Source organism: Martes martes, assembly GCF_963455335.1.
Source record: "Martes martes genome assembly, chromosome: 10".
NCBI lineage: Eukaryota > Metazoa > Chordata > Mammalia > Carnivora > Mustelidae > Martes > Martes martes.
In genome coordinates this window covers 19,736,317-19,764,106 of record NC_137898.1, presented here as the reverse complement: position 1 = coordinate 19,764,106, position 27,790 = coordinate 19,736,317, and the positions used below count along the sequence as shown (strand labels likewise).

General features: G+C 36.3%; 1 protein-coding gene across 7 annotated transcripts in view; it reads right to left on the bottom strand.

The window, feature by feature from the left end:
* Nucleotides 1-27,790, bottom strand: part of PHF21A (PHD finger protein 21A) — a 188,329-nt gene that overhangs the window by 155,427 nt on the left and 5,112 nt on the right. For 6 of the 7 annotated variants that reach the window (XM_080817669.1, XM_080817666.1, XM_080817672.1 and 3 more), the window contains exon 2: nucleotides 4,540-4,580. The gene's annotated coding sequence lies outside the window, so the exon portion shown is untranslated. Of the gene's footprint in view, nucleotides 1-3,059; nucleotides 3,172-4,539; nucleotides 4,581-27,790 lie in introns of those variants that run through there. The other variant, XM_080817668.1, reaches the window with a different exon arrangement.

Here is a 27,790-nt window from a genome sequence, read left to right as displayed (position 1 = left end):
CTTTCAGTTTTTCAGATTATTGATGTTTTGACATTTTTTCCACAGAAAATATCCATTTATTTTTAAATTTAAAAAAATTAACTGAAGATGGCTAAAGCCTCAGAAAATCTGATACTAAGGCAACAAAATGTTCAGGAAAAGAAGTAAAACCAGGATTTAACCTGGAGGCTCTAAATGTTAAAAAGTGCCTCACAGCATAAGAAGCCTGTAACTCAAGTTAATGAGGAGCTGACAGCTTTTATTCCTTCATCAGATTGTTGTCTGCTTATTAGACACACAGAAAGGCACAAAATTTTATTTGGCCATGACTAAATGCCAATTATTCATTTTATTTCAAAATAAAGTTGAAGGGTTAAAAAAGTTAGTGACTTGTTATGGAAAAGCTTATGAAGGATGAGAAGATTCATTTTATACCCTACTTCTTCAAAAAGTTCTCTTTCTGGATAGCAGTTTTAAGAGATTGGTTTCTACCTAAAGAAACACATTATATACATATATTTATAACTTATAAAAACAAGGCAAGCACATGCTGAACCCTTTCAAAAAATATTTTGGGGGTTTAGACAACTTATGCAGCTATCATATGACGACAACTTAGGGGCAATTTATAGCATCATAGAAAAGGTTTTATTTGTTAAATTTGTAAAAACATGATTTATCGTATTTTGACCAATTCCAGTAAGTTACATCTAACAAATCAGTTGCTACAAGGTAAATATAAACAGACTCACAAAGCAGTAATAGACACACTTTACTGAGATACAAGGCCTTTTACCACCTAGCAGCTCTAAACGCTACCATCAGAGAGGGCAATTGCCTAGCACAAAATACTAATATTTGTTATCTTCAGAACTGTACATGTCAAACTCCTGGGACACCTAGCGGCTTCTCACCTTCAAAGAACATAAAATCAAAAGCACGAACAAATAAAAACTTCACAAACCAACAAAACAAAAATAATAATCAAATCCCACTAAAAAAGACAGCTGTGATATATGAAAAGCACACTCACCATCCCCCTAAAACAAGAAAAAATGGATTCCATTTACTTGCTGTGTAACCACTCTCAGCCTCAGGGTTTTTAATTTGTTTGCTTATAAATCAGAAAAATGGGAAAAGTATCATCTACTCATAAAACTGTTACGAGGTTTAAGAGATGAACTTATACAAAAAGCCCTTTGTAAACTACAAAGTTCTATGCTATTCTTAACATACTTAACTCTTTCATTCATACAAACCAACTTTCTAATAAACTTCTCAACACAGTATATTGCTGAGAAGACTGTCAGCTTCCCTATTTTCAAACTCTATAAGGAAGGGCTTTCTAACTATTTTGCTGGGTACAGTTGTACTTAGAGATATGTGACCTCTAGGTCTTTCATTATGATTCTAATAATACAGTAACGCTGTACCTCTGAATGTACTGCTAAGAAACACTGCTCTGTTCCTGTATTGGTATAAACCTTTTTTCCCATCAAAACTCAAGTTGTCCACCAAGTTTTGTTAACCAACAATAAGTCCATAAAACACTGTGCCCCCAGACTGAATTCCCTAAAAATGGACAGCTCAGTGTTGTCTATACCAAATATTTACTTGGTGTAAGACTCCAGTTGGTTTTTTGTTTTGTTTCGTTTTAATTAAGAAAACTCTACATCCAATGTGGGGCTCAAACTCATGATCCTGAGATCAAGTCTCATGCTCTACTGACTCAGCCAGCCAGGTGCCCCAGGACTCCACTTTTGATCTATGTATTATGCAAAATACTGTTTAGAGTAGGTTTGTTTTTTTTTTTTTTAAAGTAGGGGGTGTCTGGCTGGCTCAGTCAGTGGAGTGTGTGATTCTTGATCTTGGGGATGTAAGTTCAAGCCCCACACTTGGTATAGAGATTACTTAAAAATAAAATTTAAGGAAAGAAGAAAGTCTTGACAGATCTATGTGTCCTTACTTGTCACATGTCAAACACTAAAATATCAGGTTTCAGTTTGCACAAAAATGCTAAGAGACATAAATAATATCTTTAACTTTTAACCTAATAGTGCTAAAAAATATCACAGATGATAAAGCTCTTTAGCAGCACCTAATGAAAACTAGTATTTACTGACATGAATAAAAATGACATTAAAAAAACAATACAATGTTTGTTTTCTTATTTTTGTGACAGTATTTCTTTAGTGACTCTCAACATGTCAACAGAAAATACTACCGCACAAAGAACTTGGCAATCCTGATTTCAGAGGCTACCCTCCGACACTGGCAAGGTTACTATGCTCAAGTCTTGGTATTAATAGCTGTTGACAAAAATCACCTCAGCTAGTGAGACTGATGTTGCCCTAACCATTAGATTAGATTTATACACACACACACACACACACACACACACGCACACAAAATTAGATTTATGATAATGTCTGAATGTGTTTGAAAAATCTCTCCTCTGTGTGTTGTTTTTTTGGGGAAGGGGCCAGATCCTTATTTAGAAAAAGTAAAGGAATCCCTACACGGGTTACACCATCACAACACAGCATCAAGTCAGGGGTTCCCAGCAGCACCTTCTTCATCATGGTCGGCTGCACTGTCTTGCATCTCTCTCTACCACCAATGCTCATTCTGAAATGTAGTTTTTACCTCATAACCCTGGGCCCACTCCTAGCTAATATCCACATTCTTCTATTTCCTACCTTTCTTTACAGAAATCAAGCACATCTACTAAAATCAGCCCAACTATACCCACTAAGAACATTGCAAGTAAATTTTAAAAACTCATAGAAATTCAGAATGGAGTCTGGAGAGTAGTGTATAAGAGCACGATGACAACGAGGCAGAGATTTTAGAGTGACTGCCACATTTACTAGAATGCTATTTAATGATAAAAAATTGTCCAGATAAGCCTGGCCAGAATCATATCAATATTTACTACACAAAGGGTAACACAAGAGGGTGTGGTCATCTTGGCATAACCAATAAGCACTTAATAGAAGTGGAAGTTACGGGAGGATAGATTTCAGATCAATTTAAGGAAGAGCTAAGGATTAGAGCTGTACAAAAAAGGAATGGGTTACCTTATGAGGTAGTGGGCTCCCTGTCATTAGAAGTATTCAAGAATGCTGCATATCATATCCCCCTCTTGGAGATTCACAATGCACATTAGCATATTAAAGGTTCTGAGAAGTCCTGCAGTAAAGAAACCTGTTTAACTTTGTTTAACGCAGCATTTCCCAAATTATTTGACCATAGAACATTTTTCCCACCCCCACCCCACCTCAATAATAGTTACTCATTTCTGAGGAACTAGAATTCCTCAGAATACGTTACAGAAAATAATGAGCTACATTTTTTTAAATGTAGTATTCAATATGTACCCGAATAACAATCTGTCAGGGATATAGAAGAAGAAACTGCCACACCAGTAAAAGGCTGGAAGAGAAAAGCCCTTAGGGTCCCTTCTCTAAGATTCTGTGATTCTATCACATCTCAAAGAAAAGGACTATAGGGTCTTGATTATTTATTTAAAAAGGTTCCATGAGAGAAAGGCAAGTAGAATAAAAACGTAGTAAAATGCAAGGTTAACTGGTTCAAATGCCTCCCTTTCATGTTCAAAGCCCAATCCCTAAAAGATAAGAGAGACACCTCAAGGACAATGAATTATCAAAAAGAACCCTTAACCAAATATCTACTCCAGCCACTACATTAATTAAAATTTGAGAGAGAGAGAATTTAAAAAACAAAAACAAAAAGAAGTAGCCTTGTATTAGGGAATGATCCTATTCCAGCTCTCTGGTTTAATTTTTGATTATAATACATGCTCTCCAAATAAGGTTAATATTTGTTTGATCCTTGGTCACTAGACTGCCCTGTGCGATTTCCAATCCTGAATTAGACATTCCAAAAAAAATGATTAAAGTGTGATGATCTATAAGCTGTTAGAGTAGATACTAAAGTAGATCTTAGGAAAAAAATATGTTTGCCTATATGCCCCCACACTGCTACATTTCACTCTCTCTCTTATTTTTTCCTCTTTTAGAATTATCTAAACAACATACACTAAAAATGTAATATCAGACATGAAGCCAATCCAGCATTAAATTTAAGGATATAAATGCTTAAGAGTCCCAAATTTCAAAGTCAAGGTTCCCATAGTTACATTAACCTAGCCATTTTGCACACATACTAAGGCCATCAAATTTAACAGCATATTAAGTAATACAAAACACAATAGGAACCTAAACTTTTGAAATTCCTGACTTTAGAATTTTCAGCTCTAACCACTGCATTAAGGACATTTTTGGCAAAGGGGATCTTTATATTTTAACAGGTTATCGAATGTAGGAACATGCAAGCCCGACAGTATTATTAGAAACATAAATGCATTTGAGATAGCTATGTGAAATTAGACAAAAATTCACTTTCACTCAGTGCAAACAGTAAAGCCTCATTTCTAGGAGAGAGCTTTTTGGGGAAAAAGAAAAAAAATCACTGATCATTTGAATTACTACCCAACTAGCATCAGGCACATTATCCCTGCCTCGTGAAAGTACTTACCAATTTTGGGGAAACGGGCTCTCCTTCAGCTCTCTTGCTCCCTACAGCAGAAGAAGGGGAAAATGGAATTAGGCTACAAACACAGACTTATGACATGTGAACAAAAGCTGAAGATTTAAAGATTTCTATCTGACTTTAAGAAGAAAAAGTAAAACACACAAAAATCTCCACAGCTTTAACCACCACCCCACCTCAAAAAAGGGAAAAGAGGTAGTTTTCACAGCAAGGAAAAAAATTCAAAGGCAGTTAAATTTCTAATTTTCCATTTTTCACTTTACTGCAATTTTTCCAAAACAAGGAAAAGTAAGTAGTTGACAGTTTCCCTTTCCTAAGGGACGCACAAAAATAAAATGCACCTCATCTAAATAACACACAAATAAAGGCTCATCCCCAACAAATGGTCTTCCCTGTTCATTGCTTTGTACTAACAAATTAAGGTTACAACACTGACCCTTAGTTTGGTCTCTTTAAAAGGCTTTTCAATTAATCTTGAAATCGACTTGTCTGATACAAGGCTTTAAAATTCACAGCATCTTGTATGTATCATAATTTCGATTACATTTTTCATTTACATTCTTCAAGTCTCACCACTTCAGACTGTAGCTACGTAACACAAACATGCCTTTCTCTCTGCCACATATTTAATCAGTGATAGAGCCAGAAAGAAAATTAAGGTTTTGGGAATCTTGATCAAACATTCAATGATGCTATTATCAACTGCATTTTTTAAGATTAACTAAATTCCATTAAGTTGACTTCAAAGTTAGAAGAGTCAAGTCAAGCTATACTGGTTTGTTCCAGGGTTTTTTGTTTTCAGGGTTTTTGGTTTTTTGTGGTTTTTTTTTTTTGGTTTTTGGTTTTTGTGTATGTGGGTTGTTTGTTTTTTTGGTTTTTGGGGGGTTTTTTGCTTTTGTTTGTTTGTTTTTTAAGATTTTATTTTTATGTAATCGCTGCACCCAGCGTAGAGCTCGAACTCATGATCCTGGAAGCAAGAGTCACATGCTCTACTGACTGAGCCAGCCAGACACTCCTATATTATTTATTTTTAACTCTTCCCCACCCCAAACTTCTTTTTTTTTTCCAAACTTCTTTTTCAATTAAAAAACATTAGGAAACAAAAATTAAAACTTTTCTCCTAATATTTTACTATTAAATTATTCAAACTCCACGTAGCATGTTCTAAAACCTCCTTATGTTTTTAAACATAGTGTGTTTGTTGACTGATGTTACTTCAGTAGTGTTCTCATTTCAAGGAATATATTTTAAAAAATCACGTCATCCAGATTATAAATTTTTATTTAATCAAGTACAGTCAGACCAAACATGCAGTAAAATAACTTAAAAAGGTCCCAGTTCAAGCAGTTAACATTCATTTCCAAAAGAAATTCAATTTGCTGTTTTATCCTGCCTTTTCTTTAGCGCAGTACCTCTGAAAGTTCTCAAGTCCATATAAATGGCTATTTTAATCACCAAGATTAGAATGACTTCCAACCAAAAAAAAATCATGCAAAGGTCCACAGAACGACGTGGTCATTAAAAAGTGGATTCTCAGGGCACCTGTGTGGCTCAGTGGGTTAAAGCCTCTGCTTTCGGCTCAGGTCATGATCTCAAGCCCTGTGTCGGGCTCTCTGCTCAGCGGGAAGCCTGCTTCTCCCTCTCTCTCTACCTGCCTCTCTGCCTACTTGTGATCTCTGTCAAATAAATAAATAAAATTTTTTTAAAAAAATTATTTTTTAAAAGTGGATTCTCGGGCACCTAGGTGGCTCAGTGGGTTAAAGCCTCTGCCTTTGGCTCAGGTCATGGTCCCAGGGTCCTGGGATCGAGCCCCGCATCGGGCTCCCTGCTCAGTGGGGAGCCTGCCTCCTCCTCTCTCTCTCTGCCTGCCTCTCTGCTTACTTGTAATCTGTCAAACAAATAAATAAAATTTTTTTTAAAAAATGGATTCTCAGTAGGAAAAAAAAATTGTAACTGTGTGGTGATGTAGGTTTACTAAACTTACTGTGGTATTCATTTTGCAATCCATACACATATCGAACATTATGCTGTACACTTAAAACTAATATAATGTCATAGGTCAGTAACACCTCAATTTTTAAAAAGTGAATTCTTAACATTACAGATAGTACCTACAGGATTCTTTACCACTCAGTACCAGGCACATAGTAAATGTTCAGTAAGTATTTGTTAAATGAATGAAGTGACTGAGTGGACCCTTAACTCTGTTGATGACTTATTTTCCCTATGAGACATTTCTTGTTAGTTTTTTCATGCTGGTGATAATTTCTTATGCATCAATGCCCCACAGCATTATTTGTTAAATGAATAACTGGATAAAAACAGTAGATGAGAGAGGAAGATATTGCCATTTTAAAATATAATGAAAAGGAAAAGACTGATACATTGTACTAAATTAAGTACTTCTGTTCATCAAAAAAACACCATTAAGAGAATGAAAAAACAAACCACAGAATTGGACATGACAATTCCAACACACAGAATAACAATGGTTTATAACCAGAACATATGAAATATGTTGAAACTCAAAGTGATCAGGATAGAATTGAGATTTTTACTTTTACTTTTACTTATATGGCATTCAAGAAAGTAGAATCACATTAACTCTTCTGAAAAGTCATATTCAGTAAAAAGACACAATGGATGTACGCCTTACCTCTAGGGCATTTTCTCCAAAAATCAATAGCAGAGTCAATCCCAAATTGATTAAGAATTTTACCATATCATGAAACCATGATATCATAAAACTACTCATAAAATTGCTAGCAGGGACTGCAGATGTCACATAGGAAATCAAAGCCTGAGAGGTTAAGTGACTTCCCTGAAGGTCACAATCCAATTGGGTTGTAAAGCTTGAGAAAAGCTTACAGACCCTGAGATTCCTCTGACTGAGCTGGCCTTTCCACTAGACCTCACCGCCTCTTAACCAGGTGCAGGAGTAACACTTCTAAGAAACAAACTACAGTTAAATACTGGTAAAATACTTTTTGGAAAAGTCTCCGCATAAAGTTTCAAAAAAAATTACTGTAAGTAAGCTATACAGGGCAGGTTTTAAAACTTGAGCTCCCTCATGCCTAAGGGATCCCCATGAATGGGTTTCAGAGGCGTTTGTCAACCCTACAATACTATATGCTAAGTTCTGTATGTATAAGAATTCTGGGAAGAGGACCCCACACCTTTAATAAGATTTGCAAAGAAGTTCAGATACCAAAAAAAAAAAGTCAATTATTTTTAGACTAGTGATTTTTAAACACCATGCATCCCAACTACTAGCGTGTTTCTTCTGAAGACTGATTAATCGACTACCATTTGAAAACTGATTTAAAAAAAGATTTTATTTCTATAATTTAGTAAGAGTGAGCAAAAAAAATCTATATGTAAATGTGTATTTTAACACTACCTTTATGCAAGATGTATTTAAGTCTGAAATGCAAGTTTGATTTCCTCATGTTAAGGTGATTAAAAGTCCACTTCATTTGTTTCTCACATATTCTACATACTCATAGCTGAGGTAGTTAAAAATTTTAACCATATTTGCTTAAATTTTTCAAATATAGATTTATTCTTAAAAAATGCACTCAGAACACGTAAGTTGGACTAAATGAAATTATTTTTGCTTTTAAAGGTGAATATGATCTTGCTAACATAACTTCCCGTGATTTTTGCAAACTGAAGATGGTTCACCTCTCCAGAACTTCATAGGTAGCTGCTTTAATTAGAGCTGGTAAAGAAGTGAATCACTCAGATTTCTAATACGGTTGTAAAATTTAAAATACCATCAATAAATCAAAGGTGATTAATAACAACTTAAGTACCTTTTGTAAAATATCTAAAACCTTTGTGTATGAAGAACATATATATTAAATAATAAACAAATTTTGCAGAAAAAAGGTTTAACATTAGATCATGTTTTAAATTAGGCTAAAATTCATCCCACTACAAATTCAAACAATTAAGTTTATAGTCTGTGCTCAATCATAAATTTTGATAAGGGACTAGAATAGCACAGATAATTGTCATTCAAAGACACTTTAAAATGTCACCTTACGCAAAAGATTCAATCTCTTCTCTTCTACTACACCAAGCTGATACACTAATCTTATGTACAATAAGTTTTACTGCTTTTTTACCTGCCCTTCCTAACTTCTAAGAGAAAGCATAATAAGTTTGAAATAAATTTAAATGCAAATAAGTACTCAGAAGAAAAAGTAGAATCCTGCTTATAATGAAATTTAGACCTTTAGGTCCCGATATCATAATCATCCTTGTGTCCCCCATCCCTCTTAGTCTTACGCTCTCATGGACATCCCTCTAGCACTTCTCCTCTCAGTTTCAAGAACTTTCTTCCCTTTTTTTTTTCTTAAGATTTTACTTTTTAAGTAAAATCAACCACACCCAACATGGGGCTCAAACTCACAACCCTGAGATCAAGAGCTGCACATTCCACCAACTGGAGCCAGCCAGGCGCCCTGTTTCTTCCATCTTTAAAAAAAAAAAAAAAAAAAAAAAAAAAAAAAAGGCCTCCCTTGCCTCCATATCCTTCTCTAGTTACTGTCTCATGTCTATGCTCCCATTTATAGAGCATTTAACCATATGACTGTCCCTAGTTCCTTCTCCCGATCCTCTACTAGACTCACTCCATTAGGGCTTTGCCTTCCTTCCATTCTTAAGATCACCAATGATGAGAAGAAACCAGCATAAGAAATACAGAACAGTGGCCAGAGAGATCCGGAGGAATGTCAGGATTGGGTGGTGTCCTGGGAGTCAGAAGAGAAAGGGTTGCAAGACGGAAGGAATGATCCATGGGGTGAGATACTATTGATCAAACATGGAAGTGAGGGCTGAGACTTTTCTACTGAAGCAACATCATCTCTCAAGACCTCAAAATGTTGAACTGCCCCAGGGCTCAGTTCTTGGAGCGCTTCCCATCAGGTAATCTCACCCACTCTCATGGCTAGAAAAGGATCTATACACTGGTGACTCCCAAATTTTTATCTCCAGCTCTGACCTTTTCCCTGAATTCCAAACTCATATACACAACTGCCCACTGAACACTTGCCAAATAGGTTTCTCAAGCTCAACAAGTTCAAAAGTAAACTCTTAACACCCTATCTCCCAACCTCCTCTTCAGAGTCATCCCCACTTCAGTAAGTGGCAACTCCATCCCTTCAGGCCAAAACCTTAAAAGTCACGCTTCACTCCTCTTCTCCTCTTTTTCCCACACCCTATATCCAATCTAATAGCCAACCACCTTGCCTCCACCTTCAAAATACACAGGTTTGTTTTTTTAAGATTTTATTTATTTATTTATTTGACAGACAGAGATCACAAGTAGGCAGAGAGGCAGGCAGAGAGAGAGGGGGAAGCCGGCTCCCCGCCGAGAAGACAGCCTGATGCGGGGCCATCTCAGGACTCTGGGATCATGACCTGAGCGGAAGGCAGAGGCTTTAACCCACTGAGCCACCCAGGCGCCCCAAAATACACAGGGTTTGACCACTTGTGTCAACTCCACTACAACCTCCTTGATCCAAGTCACCACCATCTTTCACTTAGATTATTACAACAGCCTCCTAACTGCCCTCCCTCTTTTCCATCTTTGTCTTGCTATAGTCTATTCTCTCAGCAGCCGGAGTACCTTTTCAAAATCCAAGACAGATCCAGTTACTCCTCTATTCAAAATCCTCCAGTGGTTTTCCATAATACTCAGAAAAAAAGCTGAAGTCCTTTAAAATGGCCCACAAGACTAAGTGTTTTGGGCCTCTGCTACCCTCAGACCTCATCTCCTCCCCTCTGCCACTGCTTAATCTGCTCTAGCCATACTGACCTCTTTTTTGTACTTCAAAAACTCAAAACAAGTTCCCTTCTAAGGGCTCTTCTATTTGCTTTTCCCCCTGACTGGAACACTCTCTTCCATAAAATAGCCTCATGGTTCACTCCCTCAAAGTGTTTAGGAAATCTACAGCAGCTGTAAGAGGAGAATACTAAAATAAAGACCACGGTTGTCCTCAGAATTGTTCCTCTCCCCAGACTTACTGGGGGGATGTTCTTTCTTATGCCCACAATACCTTTCTTACTGTCTCTCTATCTAGCCAAAGCTCAGCCAGTCATTCAAGTCCAGATAAAGATTCAGTGATAAATGGAGACCTTCCCTAACCATCTCAACTCCCAGCACTTCCTTTCTTTGAATTCTCAGATACTTGATCATTTCTCACATTCATCTTAAAATTTAGCCATATACTGTCCCACACTATAACTTCTGTCTTATCTCCCTGACTACACACACACATACACACACACACGAGTAGAAATAATGCCTTGCACAAGTAGTTCTCAAACTTGTATCAGGGTAAATCTAAAACTTTAAAAAATGCATAAATTCACAGGCCCTACCCTTAATAATTCTGAATTCATGATGTCTGATTTAGAGCCCAGATATCTGTATTATTTTAACTCCCCCCAGAAGAGTCTGACGGGTAGGGATTAGGAATCACTGCCTTACAGTCCTCTATTGCCTTCAGTACCTAGGAAAGTAGGCCTTCAAATAGCCTACAGCTAGAACGGACACCCCAGAGAACAAAATCCATTCCTTCATTCCACAGGGGAACAGCAATCCAAGAAGTCTACATGACTAGCCAAAAACTACAAAGATAGTAAGAGGCAAAGCCCAGCCTAAAACCCAGATTTACTGCTCTCAATCTAGGAATCCTTCCATTAGACCGTGCATAAATAAGTGAAAGTACCAAAAATCCACAATTCACAGATAATCACAGTAAACAGTGATTCTAACACTTGACCAGTGATTGCAATGTCCATGCTCTAAGACAGTGCACACTATGTTTGAAAATGTGAGCAACATTAGCTGACAACACTTTAAAGGCCAGAGAATAATTACGGGAGGGCTTACAAATAAAGAGAATAGTTTTTACCAAGTCCTCTTGCAATATGTATAAAAACTTGTAAAATCATTTATTTTATAGTTGAGAAGTATTAGGAGAAATAAACGGAAAGAAGAAATCTTGCTTCATCATGCTATAAAGTACAAAAATCCTTTTTCAAAAGCTTCCACAGCTCACAAAGCTGTAAATGTTTTCTGAGTCTAATCATAACATAAACTTAATTACAGATCAGACTTAGTAAATCACCCCATATCCCAAGATAACTCAAACTCTTATCCTAATAATCAGCTAACCTCAGAACCAAAACTCTTGCCATCAACAACAAAAAAACAACTCAGGTATCTATAAGGCACCACAAAAGAGTTTGGGTTTATCCTGGTGTACAGGGATTTAAGCAAGTGTCTCCTATTAACACTAATGGGAGTTCTGGGTGTAAACCGTAGCACCAAGGAGGAGGATCAATGCCCAGCACTGTAACTGCAAAACCCCTTTCTACTGCACTAACTGCAACAACTGGGACTTGTTCTCTCAGAAATGGGATAATAGACCCAAATTCCTATGTCTCTAAAGCACAAAGACAATCCAAATAAAAGTCACTGAGGAAGGTCACTGGTAAACACCTGATTTTTAAAATTTACAAGAAAAAGCTAAACTAAAACAACTGACACATTGGAGAAATTTTTTAAAATAGCACCGACCAATACGTACAGAAGAAACTAGAAAATTGCTGGAGATAAAATACCTCACACAAAAATTCAACAAGATCAAGGCCATCAAATTTTTAAAAATTAGAGCACAGTAAACCCAATTATAGCCAGGAGCTTGTCCAAAGAAACACACACACACACACAAAACAAAACAAAAACTCCTCCCCTGAAGAGCCCTAAGTACACTACAACCCTTGCTTTTAAAACACAGAAGAAAACTCCTGCTGCATTGATAGCCAGGAATAATCACAGAGTACTTCCAGACAAACGGTAACAATCACAAGCTGCCAAGGACGACCAAAACTAAATAAAAATTATAGCACCTTATTGTGTTCCATACTGCCTCAGTTCTCAATATAGCACTGCTGTATTCACCAGGCTGGAAAATGAGCAGGTGCCTTTCAGGCTATAGAAAAATTAGTGAGAGACACACACACACACACACAATCACAAACACAAACACAAAGGGAATGATATTCTTTCACTTGAAGGGGCTTAAGAAATGCAAGGCTTTGCTGTAGGCCTAGAAACCTAAGAGTAGGCCTTACCGAGGAAATGAGGAAAAAGCCAAGGTTTAGTCCAAATCCACATTCAAAGACTAAAAGAATTAACATCTATTTCAATTAAAATGCTTTGGCAACAATCCTTTTTTTAAAAAAAGAAAGAGAAATTAAGATTTCCCTCCTTTCTAACCCCAAGAGAAAATCAGAATCTTTTCTCTCTACACTGGTTTAGCTGCACAACACAAATAAAAAAGCACCCTGACTTAAGGCCTGAAAACTAAATATGGTTCCATACTATTCACAGTAAAAACAAAACACCAAACTATGTAGTCCAACATATTGATTCTTTATCATTGCTGCTACCATTAATGAACATTTAGCTTTGTATCTGTACTTTGAAATGTCAATGAGAAATTGAAAAAGCTACAATATGCTGGGGATTTTAACTTTTGAAACAAAAACCACAAAGAAACACAAGTCTGAAGCATAAAGCCTCAATCGTGCTGATAAGTAAGTGGTCCTAAAAGTTGAAAGTGAAAGCAATATACACCAAAAAAAAAAAAAAAAGAAGTTTGCTTGATATTAATGCTAGCCTTTAAAACCAAAAATATGTTCTGTTACAGAAGACAGAAATCAGGGCTTCCATTAACCTTGTTAAAAAAAAAAAAATCCCATGAGCATGGATTTTTTTCCTAAGTCTCTTCATCAGAGCAGCATGGGGTCCCATTAGGCACCCTATTTTACTTCCACCTTATAAATAACGTTAGCTATTCGCTATTTCCATGGAAACCAAGTACAGAGAAACCCACTTAAATGAATACCGGTTAAAGGAATAAGTTTTATTTTAGAAAGATTTTGCTGCTCTGGATGAACTCTACTGGGGAATACTACAAAGTCATCTTAAGTATAATTTTTAAAAATATATCTTTGGTGTAGGGGAAGCTTATTAGCGGTCCTGTTAAATAAGTACACTCCTTGCACTAAACTAAATATGGCAAACAGCATCGTAATGTTAGAGATACCTTTTCAATGCACTTCACGGGGGTTCAGATGCACAACACCCAGTGACTATGCTTCCTCATGCACTGGGGTAGAATAATTACCCCTGTGGGTCTAATTTAAACTAATAAAAGCAAAAAAATTCAGAAATAAGGCTACCATCACCTTGACTAGTAATGAATAGGCCCCACAACTGCAGGCACATACAGGACTTACTACCCCTCCAAAGAGAAGTGAACAAGGGAGAAAACAACTTAAGTTCCTGTCCACCGTTATCACGTCCAGGGATTGCAGAGAGTCAAAATTCCCTCCTTAACAAACTAGTTTACATGTTATAACATGTATTCCTTAGTCAGTTGGTATATACAGACAGGAAAGAGAAACAGAATATTCAAAGGAGAATATGCAGAACAAGATCTAAGAATTTTCAACTTTAAGTTGCTCTACATACTCTAGGAAAGACCATTATTGGTGGTTCATACGAAAGTTGCCGATAGGCAAGTGTATATACAATAAAATGTAACTAAGAAGGATAGTAAATTCAAAAAACTAATAATCATAAGTTTCTACAGACAGAAGACACAAGGAAACTACAATCTTTCCAGCAGATGTGGTTCTGTTAAATTAGTAAGGGCTCAGACACCTCCAATAAGTTAAAAGACAAATGAAAGCAGTATTACGGTAAAGGGTGATAATCGGCATTGAACTTACAATGTATGAAAAGAGTTAACATTCTCGCACACATTTTGAGTATATCAACAGATCTATTTGTACTGCCCGTTTTAAAAACATAAAAGTACTTTCCTTGTATGTTTCATACACTGTAAACATTGGTAAAATGATAACTTGAAGTTGGGTTAAGAGGTATGTGGCATTTGCTAATATTATTCACTCTGCTTTTGCATATGTTTTTAAATTTCCATAAAACAAGTTTTAAAAATCCTATAAAGTTAAAATTCTTGTCTCAAATATGCTACTGAATTTAAATCCAATACAGCCATTAACATTTAACCACAACTAATTTCCAAGTTTTACTTTACTTACCAAAACAATTCAGTTAACAATTCAAAACCACTACGAGAAATCTGGAGAGGAAATGATCTGCTACTTTGCAACTACCAATTTTTTTTTTTTTGCAACTACCTATTAATGAAATGCAATCAATGCCTAAAAACAAGGCACAATAGCCATATTTTGCATTTTACAAAGTAAAGAAAGAAATTCTACTAGTCCTCTCATACTAAACCAGAATACTTTTAGGGTCAGCAACACCAGAATTTCCAAATTCTTTTCCAGTGAGGTCCACAGGAGTACAGAGAACCATCTAATCAATTAATGCTTCCTATTTCCCTTATCTTAGTTTAAGTAACTTCAAAGCTCCCCTTTCTTGACTATGCCCCTACCTACCCCCTACCAGAAAATACAGCAATTTCTGAGGTAAAAGGTCTTTTTCTATTCTCTTTCTCAGTCCAGATATAAAATGCTTTACAAATACTCAGTTACTTCACAAGTGATTTTAAGCTATCAATTATCCAACTCCTGGCTGAGGGCCCAAAATAAGGAGGTCCACAAACTGTTAAAGCCTTAAGGTCTTGATAACAGCTCTGTTTAAAAACTAATAATTACAACGGTGTTTTGTATTGTTTTTCAGAGAAAGAGAAGAAGACGGGTGGCTTTGGAGGGAGTGATGCACAGCAAACAGGACAGCGTACACAGAGAAGAGACCGCAAAGAGATAGCAAAGGAGAGGGGCGAGGAAAGGGAGTATGTGCAATCGATGTGCGTCTCTCTGTGAAGCAGCTAATGTACCAAGCTGAACGAGACAGATTCCCACATAAGTCTAGTATGAGTTCAACCCTGACATGAATGGCCCAACTTTTACAAATTGATCAGAGACAGACTGATTTTCAAAATTGTACAATTCTTTAAGTCAACCTCAAAGGCTTCATAGGGTCTATTTCTAACTCCTCTATTTATTGAAATGAAATACACTTCTGAACTTTCTACAATTCCATTCACCCAAGAGAAGCAACTTTTTTGTAAGCCCTGCATAAAGAAACCTTAATACTGTGCATACACTATGCTAATTCTAAAACTACAAAGCTCACTTACTGACCACTCTAGAAACTGTAAAGTAGTATTACAATTTTTTTTTAAATGAAAGAAAACTATACTGGGGTGCCTGGGTGGCTCAGTCAGTTAAGCATCTGACTCTTGGTCTCAGCTCAGGTCTTGATCTCAGGGTTTTGAGTTCAAGCCCCACGTGGAGCCTACTTAAAAAAAAAAAGGGGGGGGAAAGAAAAAAACAAAAGAAAACTATACAGCCTGCTATAAAACTGTTCGATTTTTTTATATATTTGTTGAGATAAAGTACAAGCATGTTATCAAAACAAACTTGCTGGAATTTCTGCTCAGAAAGCAGAAACGTTGTTTTCGGAACACAGACAAAATAAAATCTAGTAAATGCTCCTATCCACCTTCTAGGCCTTTATGAACTGGTACAGCTGGGTAAGTAAGAACAAAAAGTTAATGGAAGCTATTATTCTACTTTAACTCAAATGCTCATCCGTTGTAACACATGCCATATTCAGGGTGTTGTGGTAAGCTACTGTAAATACATTTGCTGAATCCTAGGGGAAAAACTATGCAGATCAAAGATCAAAAAAGTTTCAGCTCCAAATTGGTAGTGAATAAATAAAATCAATTCTATGTCACACTTAATGATCATTCCCCCTCCCTCAATGACTTATTTCACTTACCAGATAGATACCTACACACACACATGCACACACACATGCCCACTAACAGACATATTAAAAACTCAAATACTTTACCAAAATATCTTAAGTCTGAGATCATTGTAAGGCGGAAACTTTAAGAGTGGCTTTCCTCATAACCAACTTGTCCTCAGGCCCAGTTTCTAGGCTCAATACAGGTAACATACGACAATTAAATACAGAAAGAAAGTAACAATTGCCATAAGAAAAGACCAGGCACCAGATGAGAGGAAACTTCACAAAGGCAAAATGCCCAAAATCAGAAGGCAAATAAATGATGTCCATCATTACTAGAAAGCATTTGTGTGCCTCTACAATTGTTTCCACTAGTTATTCCATTCAAGCATGTGTTCTCAGGGTTAAGCACATGCTTTGTCCTGAGCAGCTGACCCAAGGGACTGAGCAGCTGATTAGGATTTTAGACTTCTGAGTTAGAATGTCTAGTCTACTACTGACTCCATGCTAAGTGACCTACTGTAAACCACATCACTATCCTGGTACAAGAAAGGCTTATTATATCACTAAGAGTTTTTTTAAAGTGCCCTATAATATTTTTTAAAGTCTATTAAAACTGACATATTCCCACATATTTTCTATTTCTCCCAGAGCTTTCACAAACAAGGACTCATTAGATACACTTTTCCCACCCATACCTTTTCTCACCATGACATTTCAGGGAAAAAAAACCTCCTTTCCAGCTAAGCTGTTCCATATTTACTCTTCCCCCATAAACTTTTAGAGGGACTGTAACCGTAACAATGATAACAGCAGTTATTACTTATCAAGTGTCTTAAATTTCCTTTTTATCTTCACATCAATCCCAGAAGGTTGGTGTTACCAACCCTACATCACAGATGAAGAAACTGAAGTCCAAATGAATAGCACGGGGCTTGGTATACAGCATGTATGAGAGACATCTTTGTTGAAGGGAGCTTAAATAATTAGTCCAAGGTCACACACACTCAACTTTAAGTGGTTGTACAGAGATTCCAATTGAGGGGTCAGACCACAAAGCTCAGGCTCTTTTCCCATTATGCAACATTTGTCTCAAGCCTTGAGGAGAGAAGAAAGGACTTGAGAATGAAGGTTAAGTAATACCTAACAACAGTTACCATTTATTTAGTACATACTATATGTGTCAAGAACTTATTGCAGTTTATACATTAACATATTAATTCCTCCTAACAACCTCAGGCTATGGGTACTATTTTTTTTTAAGATTTATTTATTTATTTATTTATTTGACACACAGTAAGAGATCACAAGTAGGCAGAGAGGCAGGCAGAGAGAGAGAGGGGGAAGCAGGCTCCCTGCTGAGCAGAGAGCCCGATGTGGGACTCGATCCCAGGACCCTGAGATCATGACCAGAGCTGAAGACAGAGGCTTAACCCACTGAGCCACCCAGGCACCCATATGGGTACTATTATTTATTCATATTTTACATAGGCAGAGGCACAGGCAGTGAAGTGATTTGACCATTACTAGAGAGCTCATAGGTGGCAAAGCCAGGACTTGAGCCCATACAAACTGGTTCCAGCTTCAGCACGGATACCCAACCACTGAGCTTTATTTACTGCCATGCTAAAAACTTCCCTTCACCTGGACTGCATGAAAACAAAACTTTTAACCTTTTCAACAAAATTACTGAACTATGAGCCTTCGTGCTTTGACTAATTAAGAGAAAACTAGTAGTACTCTTCTAAGCATGCCCGTCAGACTTTACAGGCGCAGAGGACACACCCCTGGTGATTAGGTCACTGCACTGCTCAGGAAGTGGCATACTGTAAGTCTGGTTAAGAACCCCCAGTCCATCTCTCTCCACGCTCAGAATCACATTAACCATGCACTGCAACAAGCAGGCAATTCAGAGATGTCCCAGTGCAATCCTCTATAAAATGAACGTCAGCCTGGAAGTATCCAAGTGTGTATGGTAGTACCCTTCCAACACCCTTTCTCCTTCTTCCCAAACACCATAAAGAACACTGCAAAAGGAATGAATGAATCTAAGCTACTTAAAAATCATAACAAATGTCCAATGATAACTACAAATTTAAATGAGAAAAAAATGCAAAATTCTCATAGTTTTGTAACTTGTCCAAATTCTACATTCAAAAAAGGATGGGCCTCAAAAAAAAAAAAAAAAAAAAGAAAGAAAGAAAGAAAAGAAAAGAAAAGAAAAGAAAAGAAAAGAAAAGAAAGAAAAGAAAAGAAAAAGCATAGGCCTCTTTGAAAGTCTCAATTCTTAGACTACCTTATTATCATAAATGCGCCTTAAAAGGTGAGAGAAAAATCAATTTTTACCTCAGATTCTGAATATTTTGATACACATATTTGAAACAAAAATCATTACTGTTACAAGTTACTGGGCTTTCCACCCTAATATCTACTAGTATGATAATGTATTTAATTACATAAATTTAAAAAATGAGCATGGATTTATTATTTGTATGCTAACATGGAATACACCCAGAAAAATAAATACAGAAGAACAGGACTGGACCTGGAGGTACTGAGAACTTGACACAATGAGAAAAGGAACTATTGCAGCTCTCTCCATTGACATCGTAAAGTTGCCACATTTTCTGGGCTCTCTTTTGAATTAATGTGGCATCTGTTCCAAGTACAGCATGCTAACATTTTACTAAAAGATATTTTCATTCTACATTTGTATGTGGTTTGCTTTTTATTTGAACTCCTGTTTTATTTCAGTGGTCATTATTTCTTTATACCAAGTTGTCCATTTGGCATTCCTAATCTATCTACCCTGTGCACAGAAAGGGTGGGGAACCATCAGTTTAAAACCCTCTAACAGCAATAATTACAATATGCTTTGCATATAGATTAAATAAAGAAAATAAGCAGCACAAAGATTTTTGTAGGCTTTTTAGTATCAGGTCCTGATAAGTTAACAGCATCTGTTCCTTTCAGAAAAAGAATTCTGCTCTGAAGTACGGGGGGGGGGGGGGGGGGGGCGTGGAGGGAGGGAGGGGAGAAGGAGAGGAGAGAAATAAACAAATACTAAATAGAATAATTCAAGTTACAAAGTTTGGGCTTCATGAAATGATGATTTCAATAATTTGCACATCTCCAACTCTATCGAATGAGAACTGCTTTTTAAGACATCCTCAAAAATGCTGCAGCAACAAGCCAAATACAACCACTTGTACTTAACATGCATGCTGCATACTCCACAATGTTACGTCATATCAGGCACAGAGAAGACGCTTACCAAGCTATCCTGCGTTCTATAAACTGCCTAACAACAACAGAAAAAGGCACTGCCATCTCTATAGTGGGAGTAAGAGCTGACAGGGTAGGCAGCCTTTTCCCTTTGGTCAACTCTGAAGAAAACAAGGAAGGCTTCTATCTCTGTCTTTTAAGCTCACCTCTCTCAAGGCCTTTACGCTCAGTCTTTCAGCCTTTCACAGAAAGAAAGGCTGTTTCTTTAAAATTAAAAAGCTGCAAAAGATCACTCCAACTTAAAAGCCCCACACCTTGTGCCAACTGTCCTCCAGGTGTCCCCATGGCTGCCTCTTCCGCAGAAGAATGGCCTATCTAAAGCACTCGTCTCCAAGTGGGTGCACCCACCCCAGAGAAGAAAGGAGGACATGGAAGGAATTACTGCAACTTCTATTTTTAAATATCACCCTTTTTCAAATTTCAACTTTTCTATATGTTTTAAAACATACATTAACTCAGAAAATTACATATAAATATACATTTACTGCTATCAGTCATTTTTTAAAGTTTGGAGACAACAGGCTAAGAATGTCAAAGGTAGAGTAAGAGAGGAAAATCAGGCTCTGCCATTCACTTAATCAAATTCTTGTCTCTGCCTCAGTTTGACCATCCATGACATGAACTGAGCCCTCTGTATACTTATAAGACTACTCTGAGAAATAATAAAATACTTTCTAGGGCATGGCCTGAGCCACACAAAATGAAAAGCACATATGAATGCTGCCAGTGAGAAAACTCTTGAATTGGTATGTTAAAACTGACTATTCTGGGGGCGCCTGGGTGGCTCAGTCAGTAAAGCATCCAACTATTGATTTCGGCTCAGGTCATGATCTCAGTCAGGACTGTGAGATGGGGCTCTACTCTGGACATGGAGCCTGCTTTGGATTCCCGCTCTCCCTCTCCCTCTGCTTCCCTAGCACCCCCATTCCCATTCCTGGGTGCCCTCCCTCTCTCTCAAATAAATAAGTAAATAAATAATTGACTATACTGTAGTTTAAATAAACTGCTATGCCCTGTCCGATCTAATTCTTGGAATTTTAAGGGCAGGCGTCAGCACTTCACTAAATATGAGTCTAAAGAAACGTTAAGGCACCTCAGACACAAGGAGTACATTCTAGGACAAGGAAGACTCTTTTTAAAAACTTCTGTAATGAAAAATTTATTACCTACAATATAAAATTTTTTAATCTAAAAATTATAAAGGTGAATTATGACTAATAGCTTTAGCAACAAGATAAAACTCTCAAAGCTAGAATCAAAAAATTACATTTAATGTAGATTATAAGGCCTTGAGGATGTCTTATTTTACACCATGCACTCAAACAATTTTTTTTTGTCACTTGAAAAAATGGTGGGTTATCAGTATAGCATTTGGTAGTGGTTGAGTGAGTGGGGATAGGGATGGGGGTGAGGTCAGCCAACACTACTGACATAAAGATGTGAGTACCAGCACTAATTCCTATGAAGGGTATCTATCTGAATGCCGATTAAGCAGTACTTGGTTTGAGTTTCCATTAATCAAAATATTACAATTATTTTCTCAGCTTTAAAATGCTATTTCAATTTGTAAATGCTGAATGAATGCCTCTAACCAACCAAGAGGAGGACCCACCGGTTTAAAAAAAAGTTATGTGAAACTGTAATTGATCTCTTTATAAATAGTAGCTACCAGAATAAACTAGTAGAACTTAATTCTGAAATGATGCCTCTCAAATTACTTGGACAGGACAGAAAATGGTGTTGCCATTTTAAATTGGTTAACATTTTTTAAAGTTTTAAAAATAACAATGACCATCTCTAAGGCATTACGCACAACTAAAAAGATCTTAAAATGCTTTCTGCCCCATAAGTAATAACCAGTCTAGAGTTTAAGTTTATAATCTTAATGTATAAATCTTACCTCTCTCCTTCCAACCTCACTCCCACTTTCCACCTGAGTTTTATTTTCAAAAACAAGTTTTTTAAATAGCCACTTGAAAAAAGTAAACTTTAAGACAGTATTATGGTATAACTCTATTTATTTTTGAAATGGATATATATGGTACATAATTAATGCACAGGAAAATTTAAAAGTAGAATGGGATGACTTTCATTTTCTACTTTATACATATCTATATGGCTAGAATTATTCAGATGCACTGCCTTTATAATATTTCTTTAAAAAAAAGAACATTTCTCATCAAACCCTCTAAAATGTTGTAGTTACATAAGAACTAATTAAAACAGCAAATGTAAAATATCTGCACTTACTTAAAAAAATGTATAAAATAACCTATAATGCTAAAGTGCCCAAATTCCAACCTTAAGAAATAGGTATCAATCCCCACTCCGTGGTAGGCACTATGCTTCACAATTGGCATACAGTGATGAACAAAACAGGCACTAACCCAAATGCCTCCATTTCCATTCCATTCCAATGCTTACTATTTCCAAAATACTCAATCTAACCCAACCAAAACCAGCAGGAAACAGTCTCAAGATGATACATCGTAGCTGTGGCCTTTTCAGTAAATTGAAAACTTCTTTAGTAATTCACTTTCTAGGTTTCTAGAGGAATTAAAAGTTTAGTACAATATTATGGACTCTTAAGAGAAGAGGCTCTAGAGTCAAACTTGGGCTTGAATTCAGGTTGTAGCATTTGCTACACCTGTGTGATCCCAGGGAGGGCTTCATTCCCTTATCTCTAAAATAGGGTACGATAGTAATAGTAAATCCTTGTAATATTGCTGAGGATTACAATTAAATGAGATACTATATACAAAAGAGCTTAACTCTATATATAATAAATAGTAAATATAAAATCATTATTATTGTTGTTATTAAAACAACATAAGCTTTACGGTACAAGAACAGCTCTCAACTTGCCAAACGTTCAATTTTATATCTTTATGAATCTTTATATATTTATAGAACAAATATATGTATTTGCCTAAGTTTGTATATTAACACATAAAAATAGTTTTCAATATAAAAGCCCATAATTGAAAGCTTGCATTACCATAACAACACACCAGTACATTTATGACATTTGTGTATATCATATAGATATACACACACACACAAATGCATCAGTGCATATTGTCACTATCTATGCTGTAAACATGTTAAGAACTTGTCTGCTGACCATGGGCAGGGGGTATTCAGATCACCAAATATGATATGATTCTAACTCCTATATTTAAACTTCTAAAAATACTAACATTGTTAACACAATATAGAGAAATACCTTAAAATTCAGGCATCTATTAGTGATCACAAACTCAATTTATATATACTACTTTAGTCTATAAAGTGCATTCATCAGTATTATCTCATCCAGTCCTTTTAACATCATTGTGAAGCCGCCTTTTACCATTATTCCCATCTTACCACTGCAAAAACTAATGCCCAGCAGGCTGAATTTCCCAAGAGCACACCACTAGTGACAGGACTGGTCTTAGGGCCAAGTCCTCTGACACCATCACAATTGTTTCACTTCCATTGGCCTGGGACATTTCATTAAAAAAAGACAGAAAACTGTGCTCAATACTTTAGGTGTGTCAGAGGACTCTACAGGGATTACATATGGCTGCCCAGTTTTACTCTCCTTATTTCCAACTTTAGTAAGAATTACACATGTGTTTAATTATAAAATGTAGATAAGGAACATTCATCCAAATCTGATCTTTCCTGCACTGACCAATTAACACTAGAAACAATTTTACCCCTTATACTTAGTCCTTTGTATTTAACTTCTTGGTAACCACTGAGTTTATTTCATTTTAATGTTAGGTCTTAAAAAGTCAAGTTAATAGAAGATAAATAAAGCCACTCATGATGTGGTAGCATTACCAGCTCAGATCCCACAAATTTTTGACATAGCTAAAGAATCTATTCAATGTCTAAAATACAAATATTAACAAATTTCAGTTCACATTTATAAGAGAAAAAAAGGTTAGTATTATTACAGTGGGTTGGTTTGTTTTGTGAACAAGTACTTAAATAATCACTACTAAAGGCAGAATTCTCTTAAATAAACACAGCAGCCCTCAGCAATATTATTCCAGGGACTCCACACAAGGGAAAAAGCTGGAATAGATACGGGCCAAGCAGGTAAGAAAGACACTATATCGATTCTGTACACCCTCAAACTAAGGCACATACATCACAACTTATGCTTACATTTTTCAATATTCCCAGATGTCCCTTTCCCTTCTCAAAACGCTAAAAGAGACCAGCCATGCAGATAAAAATATCCTACAAGTTCAAGAGCCTAAAAGAAGTTAGAGTGTCCTAAAAGAGAAAAATAATGTAAAGACTTATGATTTTTTTGAACCTAACATTTTAAGTACAACCCACGGACCTGAAACTACATTTTCTTTCTGGGGCTGCTCACTGGCCTCCAATACACCAGTCCTGTTAACACTGTGAACTATGGCGATAGCTTGGTTCATACTTCTAAACACAGCAGAGTTTTTCAAGGTTACATACACTGGGACATGAGGAACATTTTTGCAGCATCTTATTTTCATTAATCAACTAGTTTGGGTATTTTACCAGTGCAAACATTATGAACAAAAACATTTTTATTATCTTTTGAACTTTCCAAAGTCAACCAAGGGCTATGGTACAGTGGCAAAGAATACTGAACAGGCACAGCTGAATCCTGGTCAAAAAGTCTGTGACTGGCTCGTAGCTAACTACAGGCATACATCACTTAGGGAGAAACTGAGGTGCAAAGACATCTTATGTACAGCAAAAAATTCTAAGCAACTGCCACATCATTACCATAGGCCAAAAATCTCAAGGTCTTGTCAGAACAGGCTGGGCTTCTGTTCAAATAATAATGTAAAAAGAGAGGAAAAAATGTGAGGCATGCTATTTATTTAATAACAAGAACCACTACTGCTGCTGCTGCTGCTAATTCTACACATTTACTGAGGCTTTATTATGTGGCCGGCACTGTGCTAAGCACTTTCACAGATTTCAACAACTAATCCCTGCAACAACATTCTGATATTCACTAATAAAGTATCAGAACTTCAAAGAAAAGAAGAGAAAGAAGAGAAATTTAAATTTTACAAATGAAAATACAAATTATTAAAGAAACCTTACCTTTTCCTCTACCTTTCAGATTATATCTATGAGTATTAAATTTACATTGAAACCACATTTATTTTCAGGAATCCATCTTCCATTTAAAAAACACTAAGATTCAAGACATTGACCATTATTACAAAATAATTTTTAAATAAATTCTAAATTTAAATACGGGCACTGAGTACCTGGCCCCAAAGAAAAGAGAACAGCATATATATCAGGCCCTATAATAATAACCTCCTAATGCCCATATTAGTAATCTGTGTGCTATAATTATAAAATGATCTATAGCAGCACAGACAAAAAAAATTTACAACTGCTAAGTTTTAAATATATAAACACAAACATACATAAACATGTATCAGTTATTTTACATGTAAATCTTAAAGTAGCTGATAAAAAAACAACAAACTAATCCAAGGTAAACTAAAACACTAGGGTGTTTCTGAAGACTCACTTTAGAATATCAGCACCATGATAATCATAACATTAGCAATCAAATTTTACTTAGCAGAAAGTTCTTAGAGGCTTGGGAAGCTGTTTGTATAAAATGGAGTAGACAAGAGGGAAGGGTTCTCTGTGCTGTTTAAATCAACTACAAGTCCCAGCATGCAATGGTCTAATCCGGAGTTAAGCAAAAACCCGAAATGCATCCTGGGACATGTAGTAAGTAAACCACTTCACCCTATCACAGTAAGTTTTAAGAAAGTCTGAACTATTTAAGCACAGTTTCACTAGATCTTATTATCAGGGTCTAGTGAAATTCAGATCTAACCTGTTTGCTCTCTGCTCTGGCAGTTTCTTTACCACATACTGGAAAAAGTATCAATGAATATTTACATCAACATTTTCACATTAGAAAAATCTTACACAGGCTAAGCAATAAAAGAAATGTTTAAAAAGCAAGAAGATTTCATAAAATTTTTTAATTATTTTTTAAAACATCATTTTTAAGCCATTTTTTTTAAAGTGTGGTTGATCAGTTTCAAAGTTCTCTATTCCCCTCCCCCAAGAAAGTTTTACCAGGTTTTCTCTTAACAGTCTTTCAAGTTATATTTTATAAATAATTTTCTTGCAGAAAACCTCATACAAAAACATTTCCCATACTCTAATAATGTCCACTAAGAAAAACATTCTTATAGTAATAGGTGCACATTACACCACCACACACACACAATTAATACTTAAGTTTCTCTTTTGTCAAGTCCTTACTCAATATCTATGCCCTCCACTCCTAACCCCTCATTTCTCTCTCTCTCTCTCTCTCTCTCTCTCACACACACACACACACACACGTTTCCAGAAAGAACACTTGGGGGAAAAAAAAATATTCCCATTTCTCTCATCCAAAAGATTTTTTTTAAACTATCAATAATGTGTCCAAATAGATAACTGTGAGCTGTTATTGATGTATCTATAGTTTCTACACACACCCCTATTTTCTGCAAGACTGAGGAAGGAGGCTGGGAAAGAACTAAGTGCAATCTGCATCAGGAGGCCTAACACAGGTGGTGGGTTATTTTCAGGCAACAGCACCTTCACAAACATGCTGTGGAATATGGTCCAAGAAATTCCTAACAAGGAAAGATAAGCTGGCACACAAATTTAACACAATCCAGCTAAAAATCACCTGCAACACATGTTACTACATTTCACCATAAAAGTGACAGGCTACTACAGGATCTGAGACTTCATCAATACAACATACTGGCCATAAGGCCAGATAGCAGTTGCCATGGTTACTATCACCCACTTTTATCAGGAAATTATTGTCATTACTCTGAAGTTTTTGATACTTATTTAAAATCTTAAAAAAAACCTGTCTAGGGCTTGACTGTTAATTGAGTGAAAGAATCAACTACTGTTTGATTTGTAAGTATGCTGCTTCAGAGATGCACATGGTTAACAATACTTGGATCTGCAGCAGAAAAAAATCAATTCCTTTCTGCTGCTCCTTCTCCTCAAGTACTGACAGTTTGTATCCTCAATGCAGCCAAAACAATAAAACAAAACCCATCTTTCTGGCTTCTGTGTTTAAGTTATTTTTTGTCCCCTAGGCCCAGAGAGTCAAAATAAAGCCCAGATCACCAACCTGTTAGGCCCCATTGCCTTCCTATCTCCATACTACCAGTTCACTTTTTTGTCTATTTAAAAAACCAGAAAACATTTCCATAGATGATTCCAAAATATAGAAAAGAATACTTTCCTTCAACAGAGACCTATTTTTTTTTTTTTTAAACAGGGGGAGGACTTGCAATGTACTGGAGGGAGAGAAGTTGGAGGGTTATTCAAACTGCCACACAAGTGTCTAGTGTGAGAAAGTTGCTGTAGAATACCTAAAGGTTGACTGAACCTCACATATGATCTCTAAATGTGGTGGAAGAGTTCACCACCACCCCCAGTTTAACACTGAACTAACAGACAAGTAATATAAAAGTTATCCCTACAAGTCCACTTCAACATTCTCACAAAATTTAACTCCAGAAATTTCACACACAAGAATTATAGGAAAGCCTACAAAATAGCACAGCCACATGTACATACAAACACACAAACAAGAAAACATATGCTATTTAAAAAGTAATTACCTACAATAAATTTAAAGCAGGGTTAGCATATTACCTCCTTAAAAAAAAAAAAAACCTCAAAGCAGCAAAAATACACATTGGGTAAAGTTAAAGTGATTAAAATATATTGCTGTGCTCCTAAAGAATACTTAAGGCCTACAAAAAAACCCATGTATAGGGGCGCCTGGGTGGCTCAGTGGGTTAAAGCCTCTGCCTTCACCTCGGATCATGATCCCGGGGTCCTGGGATCGAGCCCCGCATCGGGCTCTCTGCTCGGCAGGGAGCCTGCTTCCTCCTCTCTCTCTGCCTGCCTCTCTGCCTACTTGTAATCTCTGTCTGTCAAATAAATAAATAAAATCTTTAAAAAAAAAAAAAAAAAAACCCATGTATAAAAGTTCCTGAGAAGTCAACAAAAATCGTGACTTTCCTAGTACAAATTAACATGAATGTTCAGAAAGATTTCAAGAAA